We start from the raw sequence: 21,519 nt of genomic DNA, 5'->3' as shown, positions 1-21,519 counted from the left end.
TAAAATGTATTGCACCATCCCACCAAACAAAAGAAGTATTATTAGTGCATGTCTATTTTTAGTCCTATATTCGATGTGTTAGAATGGCATACCATATAATGGGTTATGCTTGTTTCACCCCAAGCATTAGTGACTGCTGTCGTGAACTTGACTAGACGATCTTGAAACTCTGTACGTTGTTGTTCCGTTGTACTTGAACGAGACATTAGCTTAACCATTTTGTCAAAAGATGCACACACTTGCTTTCTTCGATTATCGACCATTGGATTTGGATCGTTGTCGGTGGTGCACTTGCATAATTCCTTCCACAGCTCCCACATCTACTCTTCCGACTGCACCTCATCATCTTCTCCGTCCTCGTGATGAGCTCTTGTCATCTTTGAGGGTGGCCTTTGAAGAAACCTTCTCGCTTTTGCACCACTCATGGATACTTGTTGAGCAATCTCATGAGTGACGCTAGAGTTTTTGTTAGCCACAATGGAAACATTTCCACCATGACACCCGATTGAATTCAAAAGGGCCTCTACTTGGGTCAGTGCATCTGTTGATCTTTCATTGGGCTTCATGGTGAATGCATAATCAATATGAAGCTTCAACAAATGATCAAATATATGCATGAATGCATGTAATGTGCAAAAATAAACATTACTGAGTGGGAAGTCATTGATAGGATTCCAATCACGATCCAAGCATGCCCTATCTGGCTTATCAAGCATGGGGCAACTCAACACAAACGTGTCCCATTGTCTTTCTGCATCCTCACCCCCACCGCCATCTTCAGCTTCCGGCTGTGCGGTGGTGCTTTGTTCTAGCCTCTTCCCTCGTGAAGTGACATTTTGACCCTTCGTTGGTTTCTTGTATCCACGAGTATAGAATGGGCAAGGCAACAAAGAATTGGCACCTTGCTTGCATCCAAGCAAGCACTTAATTGTCTTCAAATCTCCACCCAAATGCCACTCCACTTCAAATGTTCCAAATCCTCGCCATCTTCAGCTTCCGGCTGTGCGGTGGTGCTTTGTTCTAGCCTCTTCCCTCGTGAAGTGACATTTTGACCCTTCGTTGGTTTCTTGTATCCACGAGTATAGAATGGGCAAGGCAACAAAGAATTGGCACCTTGCTTGCATCCAAGCAAGCACTTAATTGTCTTCAAATCTCCACCCAAATGCCACTCCACTTCAAATGTTCCAAATCCTTGAACATCCAACTTCTTGCCTGACATCATTTGAGCACAAATTGTCTCTGTTATATATGGAATTCTATCAAACATCCAGTGGAGGACATCGTGCATTTCTTTGGGAACTTCGAATGCACCTAGCCACCATATCTCCTTCTTCGATTGGACACTAAAAGAGGGTCTATCTGGAGCATCGAATCTTCTCGCTTTGCATAGAATAAGGCATCATTCATGAGTGTTACGCTAATCCTCTCAGGTCTTTGACCCTTAACTATTTGAGACACACTCATCCAGCTTCAACACAAAAGCCAACTTCTCTCCTAGCACTACAAAACATAGAGGTCATACATTATAAGAACACAAAGGTCATACATTGTAAAAATGTGTGCCCTCACCTACTTAGAGATCATTGCTTGTTGAAGTTTTCTCAGGTCAACAAAAATATTATTGAACTTTGTATATTGATATCCATCTGCCCCTGCAGATGCACTTGATCCATTCCTCGACCCCGAGCGCTTTTTAAAAATCTGGACATCAGGCTCAGACACTATGTTGGAAAATTTTTGCATTACCTCCTTAGTGATTGCATCCCTCATGCGCTTTGACTCTGATTTATGGAGGAAGGAGATGATGTTTATTGGCTTGAGGCATCTCAACATAAGATATGCACGATCAGTGCGGGTCTCACTAGCACACACCTCTTGAATAAAATTTCTGAGATTACATCAGCAACTTGTTAGTGTTAACATGAAAATGTATGTTTTAATTGAAACTTGATGGGAAGAGTATGCTCACTTAGTTGCTAACACTCTCCTCTTGCAAGCACCACCACCGAGCGCAAGTGTCTCTATAGAACTAAAGGTCCATTTATGCTCCCTTGCTCCCAGTGGAGTCTCTTTCATTCATTGAATGGTATTCTTCAATTGTGCAATGGTACTCGACTTCTCTTGAACTCGTGTGAGGTGCCGACCCCAACTCGGGGAAGACTAACCTTTGATAGCCGAATAGACTTTTAGTACGTATCCGGTTGACGACCTCCCTCATCTCGACTAGAATACCGAAGGGATTACGAGCAACCAACGTAGTCTATTATCTACCTCGCAGAGGAAACGCGGTCTCTTAAAGCCTCTAACTGTTAATCAAGATCTGCGACCTCAAGATTACAATAAATAAACCTTGCACTTGGTTCATAAAGTTAATGCCTTTTTCCCCATCAAGTGTGAGGCATGGCCATTAACCTTTCCCCTAAAACAAGTTTTATTTGGGTTCTCATCCTTACCGTCTCCTACGGACCTAGAATTGATGGAAAGCTATCCGACTTATCGGATCCACCCGGCCATGAATCGGAGTCGTCGGGACTACCAATTCCCCACTTTCCTTGAAGGGTCCACTGTTTCCTAATTACTACCACACTGTTTTTTCCCTACTTTGATTTAAATTCATTGCTCAATTACAATCATTCATTTTTATTTAACGACGCTGCCCCCATCGGCCTTTCTGCGTCTCAACATGGCTTGTCGAGGCGTCCGAGTTCATTCACAGCACAACCCTTTCCTGGGCTTCCAGTGCCTTTCCATTGCACAACCCATCCGGGCTTCCAGTGCCTTTCCATTGCGCAGCTTTTCGAGCTCTTGCGCTTCCAATCGACTCGGCCTCAGGCACTATGCTAATACACCGGAAGATCTAGAATCCGGCCCTACCAACGAGGGTAGCTAACATCTCGTCCTAAGCGACTAAGGGATTTTTAATTGACTCATAGCCCCCACTAAGTCCCCTTGCCCCTCCGAGATGCTCCTCTCTTGGCGGGCTTATTGGCACCACTCATCTCTTGCCCAAGAAAAACGAGCAGCTCATCCCATCTCAAGCTACAATGCGCTAGCCTTTTAGAGTGGAGAAATGTCCCAATGGGATGGAGGATACGCCCATAGGACTTATTCACACAACCAAAGCCGTCAATTCCGCCCAGCTGGCGACAATTCAATTTTACCCATTAGAACTTTCCTTATTTAAAAAATTTGCTTTTTTTGCCAAACAAATTTGGGAAATTCAAACACTTCCATTTGGGAATATCAAACATTCTTTTGAACTTAAAATACTTTAAAACACATGTGCGAGTTTCGTGGGACGATTGTCCGCATTTACGATCAAGGTTTATCTTAATTAGTCCCTAGGCTAAGACTAAGGTCGCGTATGCAATGCCATTAAATCATGACATTAATTTAATTCAAGAACTTCGTAATTGAAAGCTTTTCCACTCACCTCGTGTACATTCGTAGTAGCGACGACATTGTGTGTACTGGCTGCTTCCAACGCTTTGTGTTTGCAGCTAGTCCCGGTTTCGTTGTGTATGGACTCGTGAGCGCGTTTTGGGGCTATTTCTCACTCACACACAATAATAAGCTCACGATGAAAATTAAAAAAAACTGACACAATTTTCGCATATAGATTGAGGTTAGCGTAGAGTGCGAATATGAATTTCCGTTACAATTTCTTTATTATTTTTAAAATTTAATCTAAATTCCAATTTTTGAAATGAAACTAAAATTTCCTAATTTTCTAGGTATTTTAATGCAGATTTTATTAATTTTTGCATCTTCTTTAATTAAAAAGTCATTTTTAATTCAAAAATTTGATTAAAATTTCCTAAAATTGGAAAAAAATTTAGCAAAATTTCTCTAAATTTTGAAAATTCAGAATTCTACAAAACTTTGTAGAATTCTAATTTTCTATCATTTTCTTAATTTTATTTAATCAAATTAGCTCGATTTTTAACTCTAATTAAGTGATTTTCTACCCTTAATTAATTCACAATTAGAATTTCATAAATTTCCCTCGATCCTTACACTAATCTTCACACATGGTACTCACATTACTTTTTAATTTTAGGATTCTCTAATTTCTCCTAATTTCTTTTCATAATTAGGAAAAGTAATTAATTTTTAATAATTAGATATTAATAGATTTTTTAGCGTTTCTTTATTGCATCATACTTATATGCTATCTAATTTCGCAAGAAAAATATCAATTCTTGCTAATTGTGCATAATTTCGCTAATCGTAATTAGCGCTCGTTAATTACAATTTGGTAAATTAAGCATAATTAGACACACACACATGCATAGAATGCTTTTATATATCACATTGAGTGTATAAATGCTCATGCATGCTTTTATTAAAGCAATTGACTAGATACGTAAGAGGATTTTGATTAATGTAGATAGAAGGAGAGTAATTGAGGTCTAATTGAGCTTAATTAAGAGAGTAAGAATGTAATCTAGTGCTGAAATTGATTAATTTGCAGCAATTAAGAGGATATGCAACTTGAAAATTACAAGATTACCTTAGCGCTTATGGTCCTTGCTGCTTCGCTATCAACTTCTCTCTAAATCTAATGAGTGATTAGGAAATTAGGGTTTTCCCTAATGTGAAACCCTAATCTCACAAACCCTAACCCTAATTTCTCTAAAGCTTAACCCTAAATTTGCTCTCAAATTTTGCTCTAAAATTTTCTCTAAAAATGGCTAAGGATGGGGTCTTTATATAGGGGAGTGCAAGGCCTTAGTGAGAGGGTGTTAGGAGCAGTTAACTGAGCGCATTCTCTCTCTAGAAGAGGCGCCTTCTCACATGCTCCTGACACTTGGTAGTGGTTGCCTCATGCACCACACATGCCCAAACCATGTGCCCAAAACCATGGTTTTTGCCCTAAGCCTTTTCACCATTCAATTTTGCATTATTCCCAGCAATTCCTCATTAATTGAATTGAGTCTAATGTGCACATACTTTGTCCGTTTTCCGATCCCTTTCGACCAATGAGTACGCACACACATATAGACAAGACTCCTTTGTGAATGCGGTAATTACTCCTTCAAAAAATGTACAAAAAGAAAGCTGAATTTGTACACTTTTAAAAACTCAATTCTCTTTAAAGTTCTCCTAAGAAAAAGATTCGGAATAGCACAACCTCGGGTTGGGATATTACATTCTCCCCAACATAAGGACTCGAGATGTCCTCATCTCGCAAAGAACTGAGGGTATTCCTTGAGAAGTGAAACTTCGTCTTCCCATGTCACATCCTCGGTTGGGTAGTCCTTCCATTGTACCAAATGCTCTCTTAGGATTCGGTTCCTAAGAATCCTTTCCCGAGTCTTCACTATTCTTTCAGGTTGTAACTCAAGAATACTCTGACTTGGCATCACAATCCGCTCATCGTCAAGTACATGATCTGGGTTCGGTATGTAATGTTTTAACAGACTTACATGAAAAACATTATGTACCTTGAGATGCGCTGGTAGGTCTAGTTTGTAGGCTTGGGATCCTTTCCTTTTGGTAATAGTGTAGGGTCTACAATACCTTGCACTGAGCTTCTTATACTTCCCTAGGGATAATGAACTTCTTTTGGGTCGTACTCAAAGGAAAACTTTATCGCCCTCTGCAAATTGTCTATCCGATCTCTTCGCATCAGCGTACTGCTTCATCGTAGTCTATTATCTGCCTCGAAGGGGAAACGCAGTCTCTTAAAGCCTCTAACTCTTAATTGAGATCTGTGACCTCAAGATTACATTGAATAAACCTTGCACTTGGTTCATAGAGTTAACGCCTTTTTTCCCATCAAGTGTGAGCCACGTCCGTTAACCTTTCCCCTAAAACAAGTTTTATTTGGGTTCTCATCCTTACCGTCTCCTACGGACCTAGAATTGTTGGAAAGCTATCCAACTTATCGGATCCACCCGGCCCTGAATCGGAGTCGTCGGGACTACCAATTCCCCACTTTCCTTGAAGGGTCCAATGTTTCCTAATTACTACCACATTGTTTTACATATACAAACAGGTTCCTTTACTTTATTTACGATACTTTGTTCGTTAAAATGGCCTTTCAAACGTTTCAAACAAGATAAGACATTGTTTACCGAGAAGAGTCCCTACTTTGATTTGAATTCATTGTTCAATTACAATCATTCACTTTTATTTAACGACACTACCTCCATCGGCGTTTTTGTGTCCCCGCATGGCCTGTCGAGGTGTCCGAGTTCATCCACAGCACAACCCTTTCCCGGACTTCCAGTGCCTTTCCAATGCACAACCCATCCGGGCTTCCAGTGCCTTTCCATTGCGCGGCTTTTCGAGCTCTTGGGCTTCCAATCAACTGGGCCTCAGGTGCAATGCTAATACATCGGAAGATCTAAAATCGGGCGATACCAATGAGGGTAGCTAACATCTCGTCCTAAGCGACTAAGGGACTTTTAATTGACTCATATCCCCCGCTAAGTCCCCTTGCCCCTCCGAGATGCTCCTCGCTTGGCGGGCTTGTTGGCACCACTCGTCTCTTGCCCAAAAAAACGAGCACCTCATCCCATCTCAAGCTACGATGCGCTAGCCTTCTAGAGTGGGGAAATGTCCCAATGGGGTGGAGGATACGCCCATAGGACTTATTCACACGACCGAAGCCGTCAATTCCGCCCAGCTGGGCGACAATTCAATTTTACCCATTAGAACTTTCCTTATTTAGAAAATTTGCTTTTTTTGCCAAACAAATTTGGGAAATTCAAACACTTCCATTTGGGAAGATCAAACATTCTTTTGAACTTAAAATACTTTAAAACACATGCGCGAGTTTCGTGGGACGATTGTCTGCATTTACGGTCAAGGTTTATCTTAATTAGTCCCTAGGCTAAGACTGAGGTCGCATATGCAATGCCTTTAAATTATGGCATTAATTTAATTCAAGAACTTCATAATTGAAAGCTTTTCCACTCACCTCGTGTACATTCGTAGTAGCGACGACATTGTGTGTAGTGGCTGCTCCCAACGCTTCGTGTTTGCAGCTAGTCCCGGTTTCGTTGTGTACGGACTCGTGAGCGCGTTTTGGGGCCATTTCTCACTCACACACAATAATAAGCTCACGATGAAAATTTAAAAAAAAACTGACACAATTTTCGCATATAGATTGAGGTTAGCGTAGAGTGCGAATATGAATTTCCATTACAATTTCTTTATTATTTTTAATATTTAATCTAAATTCCAATTTTTGAAATGAAACTAAAATTTCCTAATTTGCTAGGTATTTTAATGCAGATTTTATTAATTTTTGCATGTTCTTTAATTAAAAAGTCATTTTTAATTCAAAAATTTGATTAAAATTTTCTAAAATTAGCAAAAATTATAGCAAAAATTCTCTAAATTTTGATGTCAGAGAGAGAACTAGGGAGAGAAAAAGAGGAGAGAGAAAGACTACAGAGGAGAGAGAAAGACTGCAGGAAGAGAGAGAAATAGAGTGACGAGGAGAGAGAAAGACTAGAATTGGAGAGAGAAAGACAGGAAAGATGAGGAAGCCATGGAAGCTTAGAGCAAGATGGGAGAAAAAGATTGTAAATGTATTGATTTGTCAAAAAAGATATGAAAAATTACAACTTATCTCCTTATATACCAATGTCAATGTGACATGGCATATTATCGACATTTTTAACTATTCCCTTCTTCTTACAATCCATCCCTTCCCAAAAGTTTTTGTCCTAAAAAACAAACCTAGAAATAAGCTAAAGAGGAGATGGATAGAACAGAGTACTACTCTGTACAGCATTACAAGGGACAAAGGAAAAGATTACCTAATACTCAATAGTAGTACTAATCTATACAGGAGGTCGAAATCAGCCTGTAGCCTCCCGGATCAAAAGGAAAAGTTGTATCTTTGCCATGCATAGGATCAACTTTCATAAGATCAAAATCAAATACTGTTGGAAATATGATCATCATGATAGTACTCACTAACAAAGTCTCCATCGTATGATGGTCCTCCAAATCCACATGATGTCCATAATCTGCCTTCTTGAACTGAACTTCTTGTTGTTGAACTTCTTGTTGTGGATTCATACCAAAATGGTCTTCAACAAGATGTTCTCCATCATTTGCATCATAATATTCAAATAGCAAGATTATTTTGGCAGACTTTGCTCTACATGTGGCTTGGTGATTACAAGATAGTGGCTTAGCACAACAATAGCATAAGCCCGCAGCATGCAGTTCCCGTATTGTATCACTAGTAAGGTGTCTAACACGTTTAGCTTTAGATAGCAATTTACACACCTGTTCATCACCATTGGTCAGCTCTATGATAGATTTGACATGCTGCTCATAGTCATCTTGTTGTTCATGTATAACAGATGGCTGTCCATGCTCATCATGTACAACAGATGGCTGTCCATACTCATAACCATATTGCTCATGCTATTCATATTGCATATGGTGATAATAGCCTTGCTGCACATCAGAGGAACAGTTTGGTTGAGCATATACATTTGCTTCTACTGATGTTTGCTGCTCACATTCATAAGCATGTTGCCTTTGATCATTGATCCCACTGTATTGGTCATAATCACTTGCTTGTTGTTGATCAAAGCTAGAAGTGTACTGATAAGCATAACCATTTCTGTTACATCCATAAGAACTATTTTGCTGAAGAGATGGATGCTCATAAGCATAAGCATGTTGACCATAATAACCATTCTGCTGCCAAGGTTCAATGGAATGATACTTTGCATTATGATATGGTACATCATATTTATAAGCATTAACATGCTGTCCAGATGTACTTGCATACTGCTCATATTCATTTGCATATTGTTGCTGTTCATATTCATAAGATGCATGTGGATCATAGTGTGTACCATCAACATATACATGTTGTCCATAAGCATAAGCATTTGATCCAAGTGTACCATCAACGTATTGATGTTGGCCATGAGCATAAGCATTTGATTCAGGTATTGCTGTTTTTTCCATAAGTGCCTTTGTAAGAGCAATACACTGTTCAACTGAAACTACAAGTTTGTCAATATTAGCTTGTGTTTGAAGCCAACCTTGTCCAAGTTTGTCCATTTTAGCCTGTATTTGAAGCCAACGTTGTTCACTAGAGCTGGAGCTATTATTCTCAGCTGCCATTGCAGTCAAGTTGAAGAAATATGTTGATCCTTGAAAAATAGAAGTCCAAATAAGGTGTATGATAGCTTGACTCAAAGATTAGGATGTCTAGTATCAAGTAGAAATCCTGGTTTGAATTTAGGAGTAGCAATACCCCTCTCTGTTTAAGAATTTCCAGAACTGTCCACAGTAAATTGCTAGTGAACTGCCGGTACCAAATAGGGTCTAGCTCGAGAAATATGTGTCCAAATGAGACGTTTGATGGCTCCACTCGAAGCTTATGATGTCTAGTATCACTTCCAGTTGTTCCTTTTTCATTAGAATAATGCTACTAATTTCTGTAGCAACTTTTCCAAATCTGTCCCTGTTTGGACTGCACCTTGTTTTGGCACTATAATGACCCTATTTTGCCTCGTAATCATTACCTTTCATCTAGGGAAAGTTGTAAGGCACTTAAGATCAGTAAGAACACTGATTAGACATGCACAAACCCTGCAAATACATCCTTGATACATCCAAGAAGTGCTCTACAAATAGCCCAACTGATCCTTACTACCGAAAGGGATGTGCAACCAGCCAACTGCTGTGTTGTCTGTGCCTTCTGTCGGGCAGCCAGGCACAGAGGAGGCAAGGGGGGTTCACTGACAAGAAAACATGATTATGACAATATCAAAATTCCATGCAAGATCCTGAACCTTGGGAGCATTTTTTTTCTGATCAATCAGTACACATATCTGTAACTGATCAGGCTTTCTGTGCCTTATAATCTGATTCCTCCAATGTTCCATCAGATTTGGAGGGACCACAATAAGAGTTGCTCTGGAGAGATACAACCTTACTGCATCTGATGGCTTGTTGAGTGCATCTCTCAAAGCTGTGATGAGGGCACAAAAACACCCGTCTTAGACATAGTAGCTGTTTATGTGAAGATCTGTTGAATCTTTGATAGAACTACATGCGCCATCAAAGAAGATGAGATTGTCATTGGAAGAGAATGTTGACCAGGGACCAGAGAACATCAATTCACCCACAACTCTTGCCAGGACAGATCTTTCAAGGACATCATCTGCTTACGGGATGAGGTGTATGCCCAAAGACCAGAACGAGGATATGCATATGCTCCAGTTGTACGTGATTATGCAAAAGCTGGCCTTGGAGTCAAGAGAACATATCCCACATTGGATGAAGAAGCTGCCTATTATGATTCTGCCTGTAGAGGTTACCCAAGAGCTAGAGTTGATTATACTGATATGGGTGCTTCTAGTCTTCTTGAGCCTTCTCGGGTATCTTTGGCACGCTCTGCCCTTGGAGGTCGAAGTGTCTTGTCAACTGCTGCAGGTGCGGGAGCAAGCTCTCTTTTTGGATCAGTCAATCATTCTTCTGTACTGTCGGCTGCAGGAGACTACATGTCTAGTGCTACAGAGCTAAGGGGAGGTGCTTATGCCTCATCACTGTATGGTGGCCGGCTAGGAGCTGGATATGGTGTACCTCCCGGTGGCATTGGTGGTGGTTCTGTGTACTATTGACTCGAAGAATAAGGTGAACATCGTTCTCTTTCTCAGTACATTGTGTCATGGTCCAGCTGAGGATAAATTAGAGTTGCAAGTGCTGTCTTGTATTTTCTGAAGGGAAGTTTGGATATGGAAGAGCCTCGAAATAGTTTTTGAGGAACTTCTCATCCTAAAACTGGCAGCAACCACATGGATACACCATAGGAAAGAGTTTTGATGGAAAAGTGTGCAGATCTGCTTGCACTTACTTCAGCATTAGAGGTAGGGGAACGCAGCGAATGGAACGTCTAAAGTGAATGCCTTCATAAAACATCAAGCCTCAATACCCCTTTCACAGGCATGACTACCCAATAATTTCCTAGAGTACCTTATTGTTCCTGCATTGGATTTGCTCCAATGCAAAAGCCAAAAGAGATTCAAAGGGGGAGATACGGAAGGCCTTCTGGTTATTTGCTGATGCCGACACAGAAACAATCAGATATGAAAATTTTAAAAAAAATTGTAAAGGACCTTGGAGGGAGGATCTCGGATGAGGAGTTATGGTAGATGATACGTGAGGCAGATCAGAATGGTAGATGATACGTGAGGCAGATCAGAATGGTGATGGGGAGATTGATGAGGATGAGCATTTCCTCCTCCACGTTCACTGCTAGGAGTAGCGGCAGCTGCCCAGTATTATGCATATCACTCAAATTGCTGCTGTTCAGTCATAATGGACATCTCTCCCATCTTGAAAAGGGCATTCACCGGTGATGGTAGCCCACAGAAATCTGCCTACGTGTGATCAACACCAGGCTACTAAAGAGGAAGGAATCAATAGCTCCACATAATGTAGAGATCTTTTGCTGAAGCCATATCAGTGTCTTCAACAGCTTATCCACAAATACCCTTCTGAAAGTGGAGGAAGAGCTGTCCAATATTTTCTTCAATTTTGCCTTCAGCTTTTAGAAGAAATCTTCAGTGTTGCCTGTCTTTAGGGTTTGAAGAAGAACAAAATACTTGTGAGGAGAGGTTGCTGAAAACACCATAGATGCTGGAAAAAAAAAATCTTGAAGAAGAAGAAGAAGAAACGTTTACTCCCTAAAGCCTTTTCAAAGCCTTCAATAATGGTGCTCCACTTGTTAAGAATGAAGAGTAAAGAAAGTTTCCAGCATGAAATGCCTTCAAAAAACCTCATGCTGAAAGCTAGGAGAAGATCTATGCTGCAACTCCATGAAAGCTTGGCAAAAGCTTGGAGAAAGAGGAAAGGAAGACCTCTTTTGAAAAGTAACCACAGTTGAACTAAGCCTGGTTACCCATCCTTTACCCTAATCACCTCCAATTTTGCATAAAATTTGATGACGTCCTGCCATTTAAGCCATTATCTGCCATATTTGACCTTCGATATCTCCAGATGTAGTCTCTTGCTAACTGTAGGTGTCCTGCAGCACTCCACTAGTCACTGTCTTGTACCATTTTTGTCTGAAATTGATTTTGAAATAGAAAAATGGGACTGAAAATGGAAGAAAATAATGGATCAAAGACTCAAGCTCTGATACCACTTGTCAGAGAGAGAACTAGGGAGAGAAAAAGAGGAGAGAGAAAGACTGCAAAGGAAAGAGAAAGACTGCAAGAAGAGAGAGAAATAGAGTGACGAGGAGAGAGAAAGACTAGAATTGGAGAAAGAAAGATAGGAAAGATGAGGAAGCCATGGAAGCTTAGAGCAAGATGGGAGAGAAAGATTGTAAATGTATTGATTTGTCAAAAAAGATATGAAAAATTACAACTTATCTCCTTATATACCAATGTCAACGTGACATGGCATATTATCAACATTTCTAACTATTCCCAACTTCTTACATTTGAAAATTCAGAATTCTACAAAAATTTGTAGAATTCTAATTTTCTATAATTTTCTTAATTTTATTTAATCAAATTAGCTCGATTTTTAACTCTAATTAAGTGATTTTCTACCCTTAATTAATTCACAATTAGAATTTCATAATTTTCCCTCAATCCTTACACTAATCTTCACACATGGTACTCACATTACTTTTTAATTTTAAGATTCTCTAATTTCTCCTAATTTCTTTTCATAATGAGGAAAAGTAATTAATTTTTAATAATTAGATATTAATAGATTTTTTAGCGTTTCTTTATTGCATCATACTTATATGCTATCTAATTTCGCAAGAAAAATATCAATTCTTGCTAATTGTGCATAATCTCGCTAATCGTGATTAGCGCCCGTTAATTACAATTTGGTAAATTAAGCATAATTAGACACACACACATGCATAGAATGCTTTTATATATCACATTGAGTGTATAAATGCTCATTCATGCTTTAATTAAAGAAATTGACTAGATACGTAAGAGGATTTTGATTAATGTAGATAGAAGGAGAGTAATTGAGGTCTAATTGAGCTTAATTAAGAGAGTAAGAATGTAATCTAGTGCTGAAATTGATTAATTTGCAGCAATTAAGAGGATATGCAACTTGAAAATTACAAGATTACCTTAGCGCTTATGGTCCTTGCTCCTTCGCTATCAACTTCTCTCTAAATCTAATGAGTGATTAGGAAATTAGGGTTTTCCCTAATGTGAAACCCTAATCTCACAAACCCTAACCCTAATTTCTCTAAAGCTTAACCCTAAATTTGCTCTCAAATTTTGCTCTAAAATTTTCTCTAAAAATGGCTAAGGATGGGGTCTTTATATAGGGGAGTGCAAGGCCTTAGTGAGAGGGTGTTAGGAGCAGTTAACTGAGCGCATTCTCTCTCTAGAAGAGGCGCCTTCTCACATGCTCCTGACATTTGGCAGTGGTTGCCTCATGCACCACACATGCCCAAACCATGTGCCCAAAACCATGGTTTTTGCCCTAAGCCTTTTCACCATTCAATTTTGCATTATTCCCAGCAATTCCTCATTAATTGAATTGAGTCTAATGTGCACATACTTTGTCCGTTTTCCGATCCCTTTCGACCAATGAGTATGCACACACATATAGACAAGACTCCTTTGTGAATGCGGTAATTACTCCTTCAAAAAATGTACAAAAAGAAAGCAGAATTTGTACACTTTTAAAAACTCAACTCTCTTTAAAGTTCTCCTAAGAAAAAGATTCGGAATAGCACAACCTCGGGTTGGGATATTACATTCTCCACAACATAAGGACTCAAGATGTCCTCATCTCGCAAAGAACTGAGGGTATTCCTTGAGAAGTGAAACTTCGTCTTCCCATGTCGCATCCTCGGTTGGGTAGTCCTTCCATTGTACCAAATGCTCTCTTAGGATTCGGTTCCTAAGAATCCTTTCCCGAGTCTCCACTATTCTTTCAGGTTGTAACTCAAGAATACTCTGACTTGGCATGACAATCCACTCATCGTCAAGTACATGATCTGGGTTCGGTATGTAAAGTTTTAACAGACTTACATGAAAAACATTATGTACCTTGAGATGTGCCGGTAGGTCTAGTTTTTAGGCTTGGGATCCTTTCCTTTTGGTAATAGTGTAGGGTCTACAATACCTTGCACTGAGCTTCTTATACTTCCCTAGGGATAATGAACTTCTTTTGGGTCGTACTAGAAGGAAAACTTTATCGCCCTCTACAAATTGTCTATCCGATCTCTTTGCATCAGCGTACTGCTTCATCGTAATCTATTATCCGCCTCGAAGGGGAAACGCGGTCTCTTAAAGCCTCTAACTGTTAATCGAGATATGTGACCTCAAGATTACATTCAATAAACCTTGCACTTGGTTCATAGAGTTAATGCCTTTTTTCCCATCAAGTGTGAGCCACGGCCGTTAACCTTTCCCCTAAAACAAGTTTTATTTGGGTTCTCATCCTTACCGTCTCCTACGGACCTAGAATTGTTGGAAAGCTATCCAACTTATCGGATCCACCCGGCCCTGAATCGGAGTCGTCGGGACTACCAATTCCCCACTTTCCTTGAAGGGTCCAATGTTTCCTAATTACTACCACATTGTTTTACATATACAAATAGGTTCCTTTACTTTATTTACGATACTTTGTTCGTTAAAATGGCCTTTCAAACGTTTCAAACAAGATAAGACATTGTTTACCGAAAAGTGTCCCTACTTTGATTTAAATTCATTGTTCAATTACAATCATTCACTTTTATTTAACGAGACTACCTCCATCGGCGTTTTTGTGTCCCAGCATGGCCTGTCGAGGTGTCCGAGTTCATCCACGACACAACCCTTTACCGGGCTTCCAGTGCCTTTCCATTGCACAACCCATCCGGGCTTCCAGTGCCTTTCCATTGCGCGGCTTTTCGAGCTCCTGGGATTCCAATCAACTCGGCCTCAGGTGCAATGCTAATACATCGGAAGATCTAAAATCGGGCGATACCAATGAGGGTAGCTAACATCTCGTCCTAAGCGACTAAGGGATTTTTAATTGACTCATATCCCCCGCTAAGTCCCCTTGCCCCTCCGAGATGCTCCTCGCTTGGCGGGCTTATCGGCACCACTCGTCTCTTGCCCAAGAAAAACGAGCACCTCATCCCATCTCAAGCTACGATGCAGTAGCCTTCTAGAGTGGGGAAATGTCCCAATGGGGTGGAGGATACGCCCATAGGACTTATTCACACGACCGAAGCCGTCAATTCCGCCCAGCTGGGCGACAATTCAATTTTACCCATTAGCACTTTCCTTATTTAGAAAATTTGCTTTTTTTGCCAAACAAATTTGGGAAATTCAAACACTTCCATTTGGGAAGATCAAACATTCTTTTGAACTTAAAATACTTTAAAACACATGCGCGAGTTTCGTGGGATGATTGTCCGCATTTACGATCAAGGTTTATCTTAATTAGTCCCTAGGCTAAGACTAAGGTCCCGTATGCAATGCCTTTAAATCATGACATTAATTTAATTCAAGAACTTCGTAATTGAAAGATTTTCCACTCACCTCGTGTACATTCGTAGTAGCGACGACATTGTGTGTAGTGGCTGCTCCCAACGCTTCCTGTTTGCAGCTAGTCTCGGTTTCGTTGTGTACGGACTCGTGAGCGCGTTTTGGGGCCATTTCTCACTCACACACAATAATAAGCTCACGATGAAAATTAAAAAAAACTGACACAATTTTCGCATATAGATTGAGGTTAGCGTAGAGTGCGAATATGAATTTCCGTTACAATTTCTTTATTATTTATAGGATTTAATCTAAATTCGAAATTTTGAAATGAAAGTAAAATTTCCTAATTTTCTAAGTATCTTAATGCAGATTTTATTAATTTTTGCATCTTCTTTAATTAGAAAGTCATTTTTAATTCAAAAATTTGATTAAAATTTTCTAAAATTAGCAAAAATTATAGCAAAATTTTCCTAAATTTTGAAAATTCAGAATTCTACAAAACTTTGTGGAATTCTAATTTTCTATAATTCTATTTAATCAAATTAGCTGGATTTTTAACTCTAATTAAGTGATTTTCTACCCTTAATGAATTCACAATTAGAATTTCATGATTTTCCCTCGATACTTACACTAATCTTCACACATGGTACTCACATTACTTTTTAATTTTAAGATTCTCTAATTTCTCCTAATTTCTTTTCATAATTAGGAAAAGTAATTAATTTCTAATAATTAGATATTAATAGATTTTTTAGCGTTTCTTTATTGCATCATACTTATATGCTATCTAATTTCACAAGAAAAATATCAATTCTTGCTAATTGTGCATAATTTTGCTAATCGTGATTAGCACTCATTAATTACAATTTGGTAAATTAAGCATAATTAGATACACACACATGCATAGAATGCTTTTATATATCACATTGAGTGTATAAATGCTCATGCATGCTTTAATTAAAGAAATTGACTAGATACGTAAGAGGATTTTGATTAATGTAGATAGAAGGAGAGTAATTGAGGTCTAATTGAGCTTAATTAACAGAGTAAGAATGTAATCTAGTGCTGAAATTGATTAATTTGCAGCAATTAAGAGGATATGCAACTTGAAAATTACAAGATTACCTTAGCGCTTATGGTCCTTGCTCCTTCGCTCTCAACTTCTCTCTAAATCTAATGAGTGATTAGGAAATTAGGGTTTTCCCTAATGTGAAACCCTAATCTCACAAACCCTGACCCTAATCTCTCTAAAGCTTAACCCTAAATTTGCTCTCAAATTTTGCTCTAAAATTTTCTCTAAAAATGGCTAAGGATGGGGTCTTTATATAGGGGAGTGCAAGGCCTTAGTGAGAGGGTGTTAGGAGCAGTTAACTGAGCGCATTCTCTCTCTAGAAGAGGCGCCTTCTCACATGCTCCTGACACTTGGCATTGGTTGCCTCATGCACCACACATGCCCAAACCATGTGCCCAAAACCATGGTTTTTGCCCTAAGCCTTTTCACCATTCAATTTTGCATTATTCCCAGCAATTCCTCATTAATTGAATTGAGTCTAATGTGCACATACTTTGTCCATTTTCCGATCCCTTTCGACCAATGAGTACGCACACACATATAGACAAGACTCCTTTGTGAATGCGGTAATTACTCCTTCAAAAAATGTACAAAAAGAAAGCCGAATTTGTACACTTTTAAAAACTCGATTCTCTTTAAAGTTCTCCTAAGAAAAAGATTCGGAATAGCACAACCTCGGGCTGGGATATTACATTCTCCCCAACATAAGGACTCGAGATGTCCTCATCTCGCAAAGAACTGAGGGTATTCCTTGAGAAGTGAAACTTCGTCTTCCCATGTCGCATCCTTGGTTGGGTAGTCCTTCCATTGTACCAAATGCTCTCTTAGGATTCGGTTCCTAAGAATCCTTTCCCGAGACTCCACTATTCTTTCAGGTTGTAACTTAAGAATACTCTGACTTGGCATGACAATCCGCTCATCGTCAAGTACATGATCTGGGTTCGGTATGTAAGGTTTTAGCAGACTTACATGAAAAACATTATGTACTTTGAAATGTGCCGGAAGGTCTAGTTTGTAGGCTTGGGATCCTTTCCTTTTGGTAATAGTGTAGGGTCTACAATACCTTACACTGAGCTTCTTATACTTCCCTAGGGATAATGAACTTCTTTTGGGTCGTACTCGAAGGAAAACTTTATCGCCCTCTGCAAATTGTCTATCCGATCTCTTCGCATCAGCGTACTGCTTCATCGTAGTCTATTATCTGCCTCGAAGGGGAAACGCGGTCTCTTAAAGCCTCTAACTGTTAATCGAGATCTGTGACCTCAAGATTACATTAAATAAACCTTGCACTTGGTTCATAGAGTTAACACCTTTTTTCCCATCAAGTGTGAGCCACGGCTGTTAACCTTTCCCCTAAAACAAGTTTTATTTGGGTTCTCATCCTTACCGTCTCCTACGGACCTAGAATTGCTGGAAAGCTATCCAACTTATCGGATCCACCCGTCGGAGTCGTCGGGACTACCAATTCCCCACTTTCCTTGAAGGGTCCAATGTTTCCTAATTACTACCACATTGTTTTACATATACAAAGAGGTTCCTTTACTTTATTTACGATACTTTGTTCCTTAAAATGGCCTTTCAAACGTTTCAAACAAAAATTTCTCTAAAGTTTGAAAATTCAGAATTCTACAAAAATTTGTAGAATTCTAATTTTCTATAATTTTCTTAATTTTATTTAATCAAATTAGCTTGATTTTTACCTCTAATTAAGTGATTTTCTACCCTTAATTAATTCACAATTAGATTTTCATAATTTTCCCTCGATCCTGACACTAATCTTCACACATGGTACTCACATTACTTTTTAATTTTAAGATTCTCTAATTTCTCCTAATTTCTTTTCATAATTAGGAAAAGTAATTAATTTTTAATAATTACATATTAATAGATTTTTTAGCGTTTCTTTATTGCATCATACTTATATGCTATCTAATTTCGCAAGAAAAATATCAATTCTTTCTAATTGTGCATAATTTCACTAATCGTGATTAGCGCTCATTAATTACAATTTGGTAAATTAAGCATAATTAGACACACACACATGCATAGAATGCTTTTATATATCACATTGAGTGTATAAATGCTCATGCATGCTTTAATTAAAGAAATTGACTAGATACGTAAGAGGATTTTGATTAATGTAGATAGAAGGAGAGTAATTGAGGTCTAATTGAGCTTAATTAAGAGAGTAAGAATGTAATCTAGTGCTGAAATTCATTAATTTGCAGCAATTAAGAGGATATGCAACTTGAAAATTACAAGATTACCTTAGCGCTTATGGTCCTTGCTGCTTCGCTATCAACTTCTCTCTAAATCTAATGAGTGATTAGGAAATTAGGGTTTTCCCTAATGTGAAACCCTAATCTCACAAACCCTAACCCTAATTTCTCTAAAGCTTAACCCTAAATTTGCTCTCAAATTTTGCTCTAAAATTTTCTCTAAAAATGGCTAAGGATGGGGTCTTTATATAGGGGAGTGCAAGGCCTTAGTGAGAGGGTGTTAGGAGCAGTTAACTGAGCGCATTCTCTCTCTAGAAGAGGCGCCTTCTCACATGCTCCTGACACTTGGTAGTGGTTGCCTCATGCACCACACATGCCCAAACCATGTGCCCAAAACCATGGTTTTTGCCCTAAGCCTTTTCACCATTCAATTTTGCATTATTCCCAGCAATTCCTCATTAATTGAATTGAGTCTAATGTGCACATACTTTGTCCGTTTTCCGATCCCTTTCGACCAATGAGTACGCACACACATATAGACAAGACTCCTTTGTGAATGCGGTAATTACTCCTTCAAAAAATGTACAAAAAGAAAGCTGAATTTGTACACTTTTAAAAACTCAATTCTCTTTAAAGTTCTCCTAAGAAAAAGATTCGGAATAGCACAACCTCGGGTTGGGATATTACATTCTCCCCAACATAAGGACTCGAGATGTCCTCATCTCGCAAAGAACTGAGGGTATTCCTTGAGAAGTGAAACTTCGTCTTCCCATGTCACATCCTCGGTTGGGTAGTCCTTCCATTGTACCAAATGCTCTCTTAGGATTCGGTTCCTAAGAATCCTTTCCCGAGTCTTCACTATTCTTTCAGGTTGTAACTCAAGAATACTCTGACTTGGCATCACAATCCGCTCATCGTCAAGTACATGATCTGGGTTCGGTATGTAATGTTTTAACAGACTTACATGAAAAACATTATGTACCTTGAGATGCGCTGGTAGGTCTAGTTTGTAGGCTTGGGATCCTTTCCTTTTGGTAATAGTGTAGGGTCTACAATACCTTGCACTGAGCTTCTTATACTTCCCTAGGGATAATGAACTTCTTTTGGGTCGTACTCAAAGGAAAACTTTATCGCCCTCTGCAAATTGTCTATCCGATCTCTTCGCATCAGCGTACTGCTTCATCGTAGTCTATTATCTGCCTCGAAGGGGAAACGCAGTCTCTTAAAGCCTCTAACTCTTAATTGAGATCTGTGACCTCAAGATTACATTGAATAAACCTTGCACTTGGTTCATAGAGTTAACGCCTTTTTTCCCATCAAGTGTGAGCCACGTCCGTTAACCTTTCCCCTAAAACAAGTTTTATTTGGGTTCTCATCCTTACCGTCTCCTACGGACCTAGAATTGTTGGAAAGCTATCCAACTTATCGGATCCACCCGGCCCTGAATCGGAGTCGTCGGGACTACCAATTCCCCACTTTCCTTGAAGGGTCCAATGTTTCCTAATTACTACCACATTGTTTTACATATACAAACAGGTTCCTTTACTTTATTTACGATACTTTGTTCGTTAAAATGGCCTTTCAAACGTTTCAAACAAGATAAGACATTGTTTACCGAGAAGAGTCCCTACTTTGATTTGAATTCATTGTTCAATTACAATCATTCACTTTTATTTAACGACACTACCTCCATCGGCGTTTTTGTGTCCCCGCATGGCCTGTCGAGGTGTCCGAGTTCATCCACAGCACAACCCTTTCCCGGACTTCCAGTGCCTTTCCAATGCACAACCCATCCGGGCTTCCAGTGCCTTTCCATTGCGCGGCTTTTCGAGCTCTTGGGCTTCCAATCAACTGGGCCTCAGGTGCAATGCTAATACATCGGAAGATCTAAAATCGGGCGATACCAATGAGGGTAGCTAACATCTCGTCCTAAGCGACTAAGGGACTTTTAATTGACTCATATCCCCCGCTAAGTCCCCTTGCCCCTCCGAGATGCTCCTCGCTTGGCGGGCTTGTTGGCACCACTCGTCTCTTGCCCAAAAAAACGAGCACCTCATCCCATCTCAAGCTACGATGCGCTAGCCTTCTAGAGTGGGGAAATGTCCCAATGGGGTGGAGGATACGCCCATAGGACTTATTCACACGACCGAAGCCGTCAATTCCGCCCAGCTGGGCGACAATTCAATTTTACCCATTAGAACTTTCCTTATTTAGAAAATTTGCTTTTTTTGCCAAACAAATTTGGGAAATTCAAACACTTCCATTTGGGAAGATCAAACATTCTTTTGAACTTAAAATACTTTAAAACACATGCGCGAGTTTCGTGGGACGATTGTCTGCATTTACGGTCAAGGTTTATCTTAATTAGTCCCTAGGCTAAGACTGAGGTCGCATATGCAATGCCTTTAAATTATGGCATTAATTTAATTCAAGAACTTCATAATTGAAAGCTTTTCCACTCACCTCGTGTACATTCGTAGTAGCGACGACATTGTGTGTAGTGGCTGCTCCCAACGCTTCGTGTTTGCAGCTAGTCCCGGTTTCGTTGTGTACGGACTCGTGAGCGCGTTTTGGGGCCATTTCTCACTCACACACAATAATAAGCTCACGATGAAAATTTAAAAAAAAACTGACACAATTTTCGCATATAGATTGAGGTTAGCGTAGAGTGCGAATATGAATTTCCATTACAATTTCTTTATTATTTTTAATATTTAATCTAAATTCCAATTTTTGAAATGAAACTAAAATTTCCTAATTTGCTAGGTAT

The 21,519-nt window shown here is 39.3% G+C and overlaps 1 pseudogene; it reads right to left on the bottom strand.

Moving 5' to 3' along the window:
• Window positions 1-934: 934 nt before the first annotated feature.
• On the bottom strand, window positions 935-1,770 carry LOC148023321 (uncharacterized; annotated as a pseudogene).
• Window positions 1,771-21,519: the final 19,749 nt, after the last annotated feature.

Source organism: Lygodium microphyllum, chromosome 16 (assembly GCF_053477565.2).
Source record: "Lygodium microphyllum isolate KBCC chromosome 16, Lygodium_microphyllum_v1.1.10, whole genome shotgun sequence".
Taxonomy (NCBI): Eukaryota; Viridiplantae; Streptophyta; class Polypodiopsida; order Schizaeales; family Lygodiaceae; genus Lygodium; species Lygodium microphyllum.
Note: the sequence above shows the minus strand (reverse complement) of the source record. Positions and strands in the feature narration are given on the sequence as shown.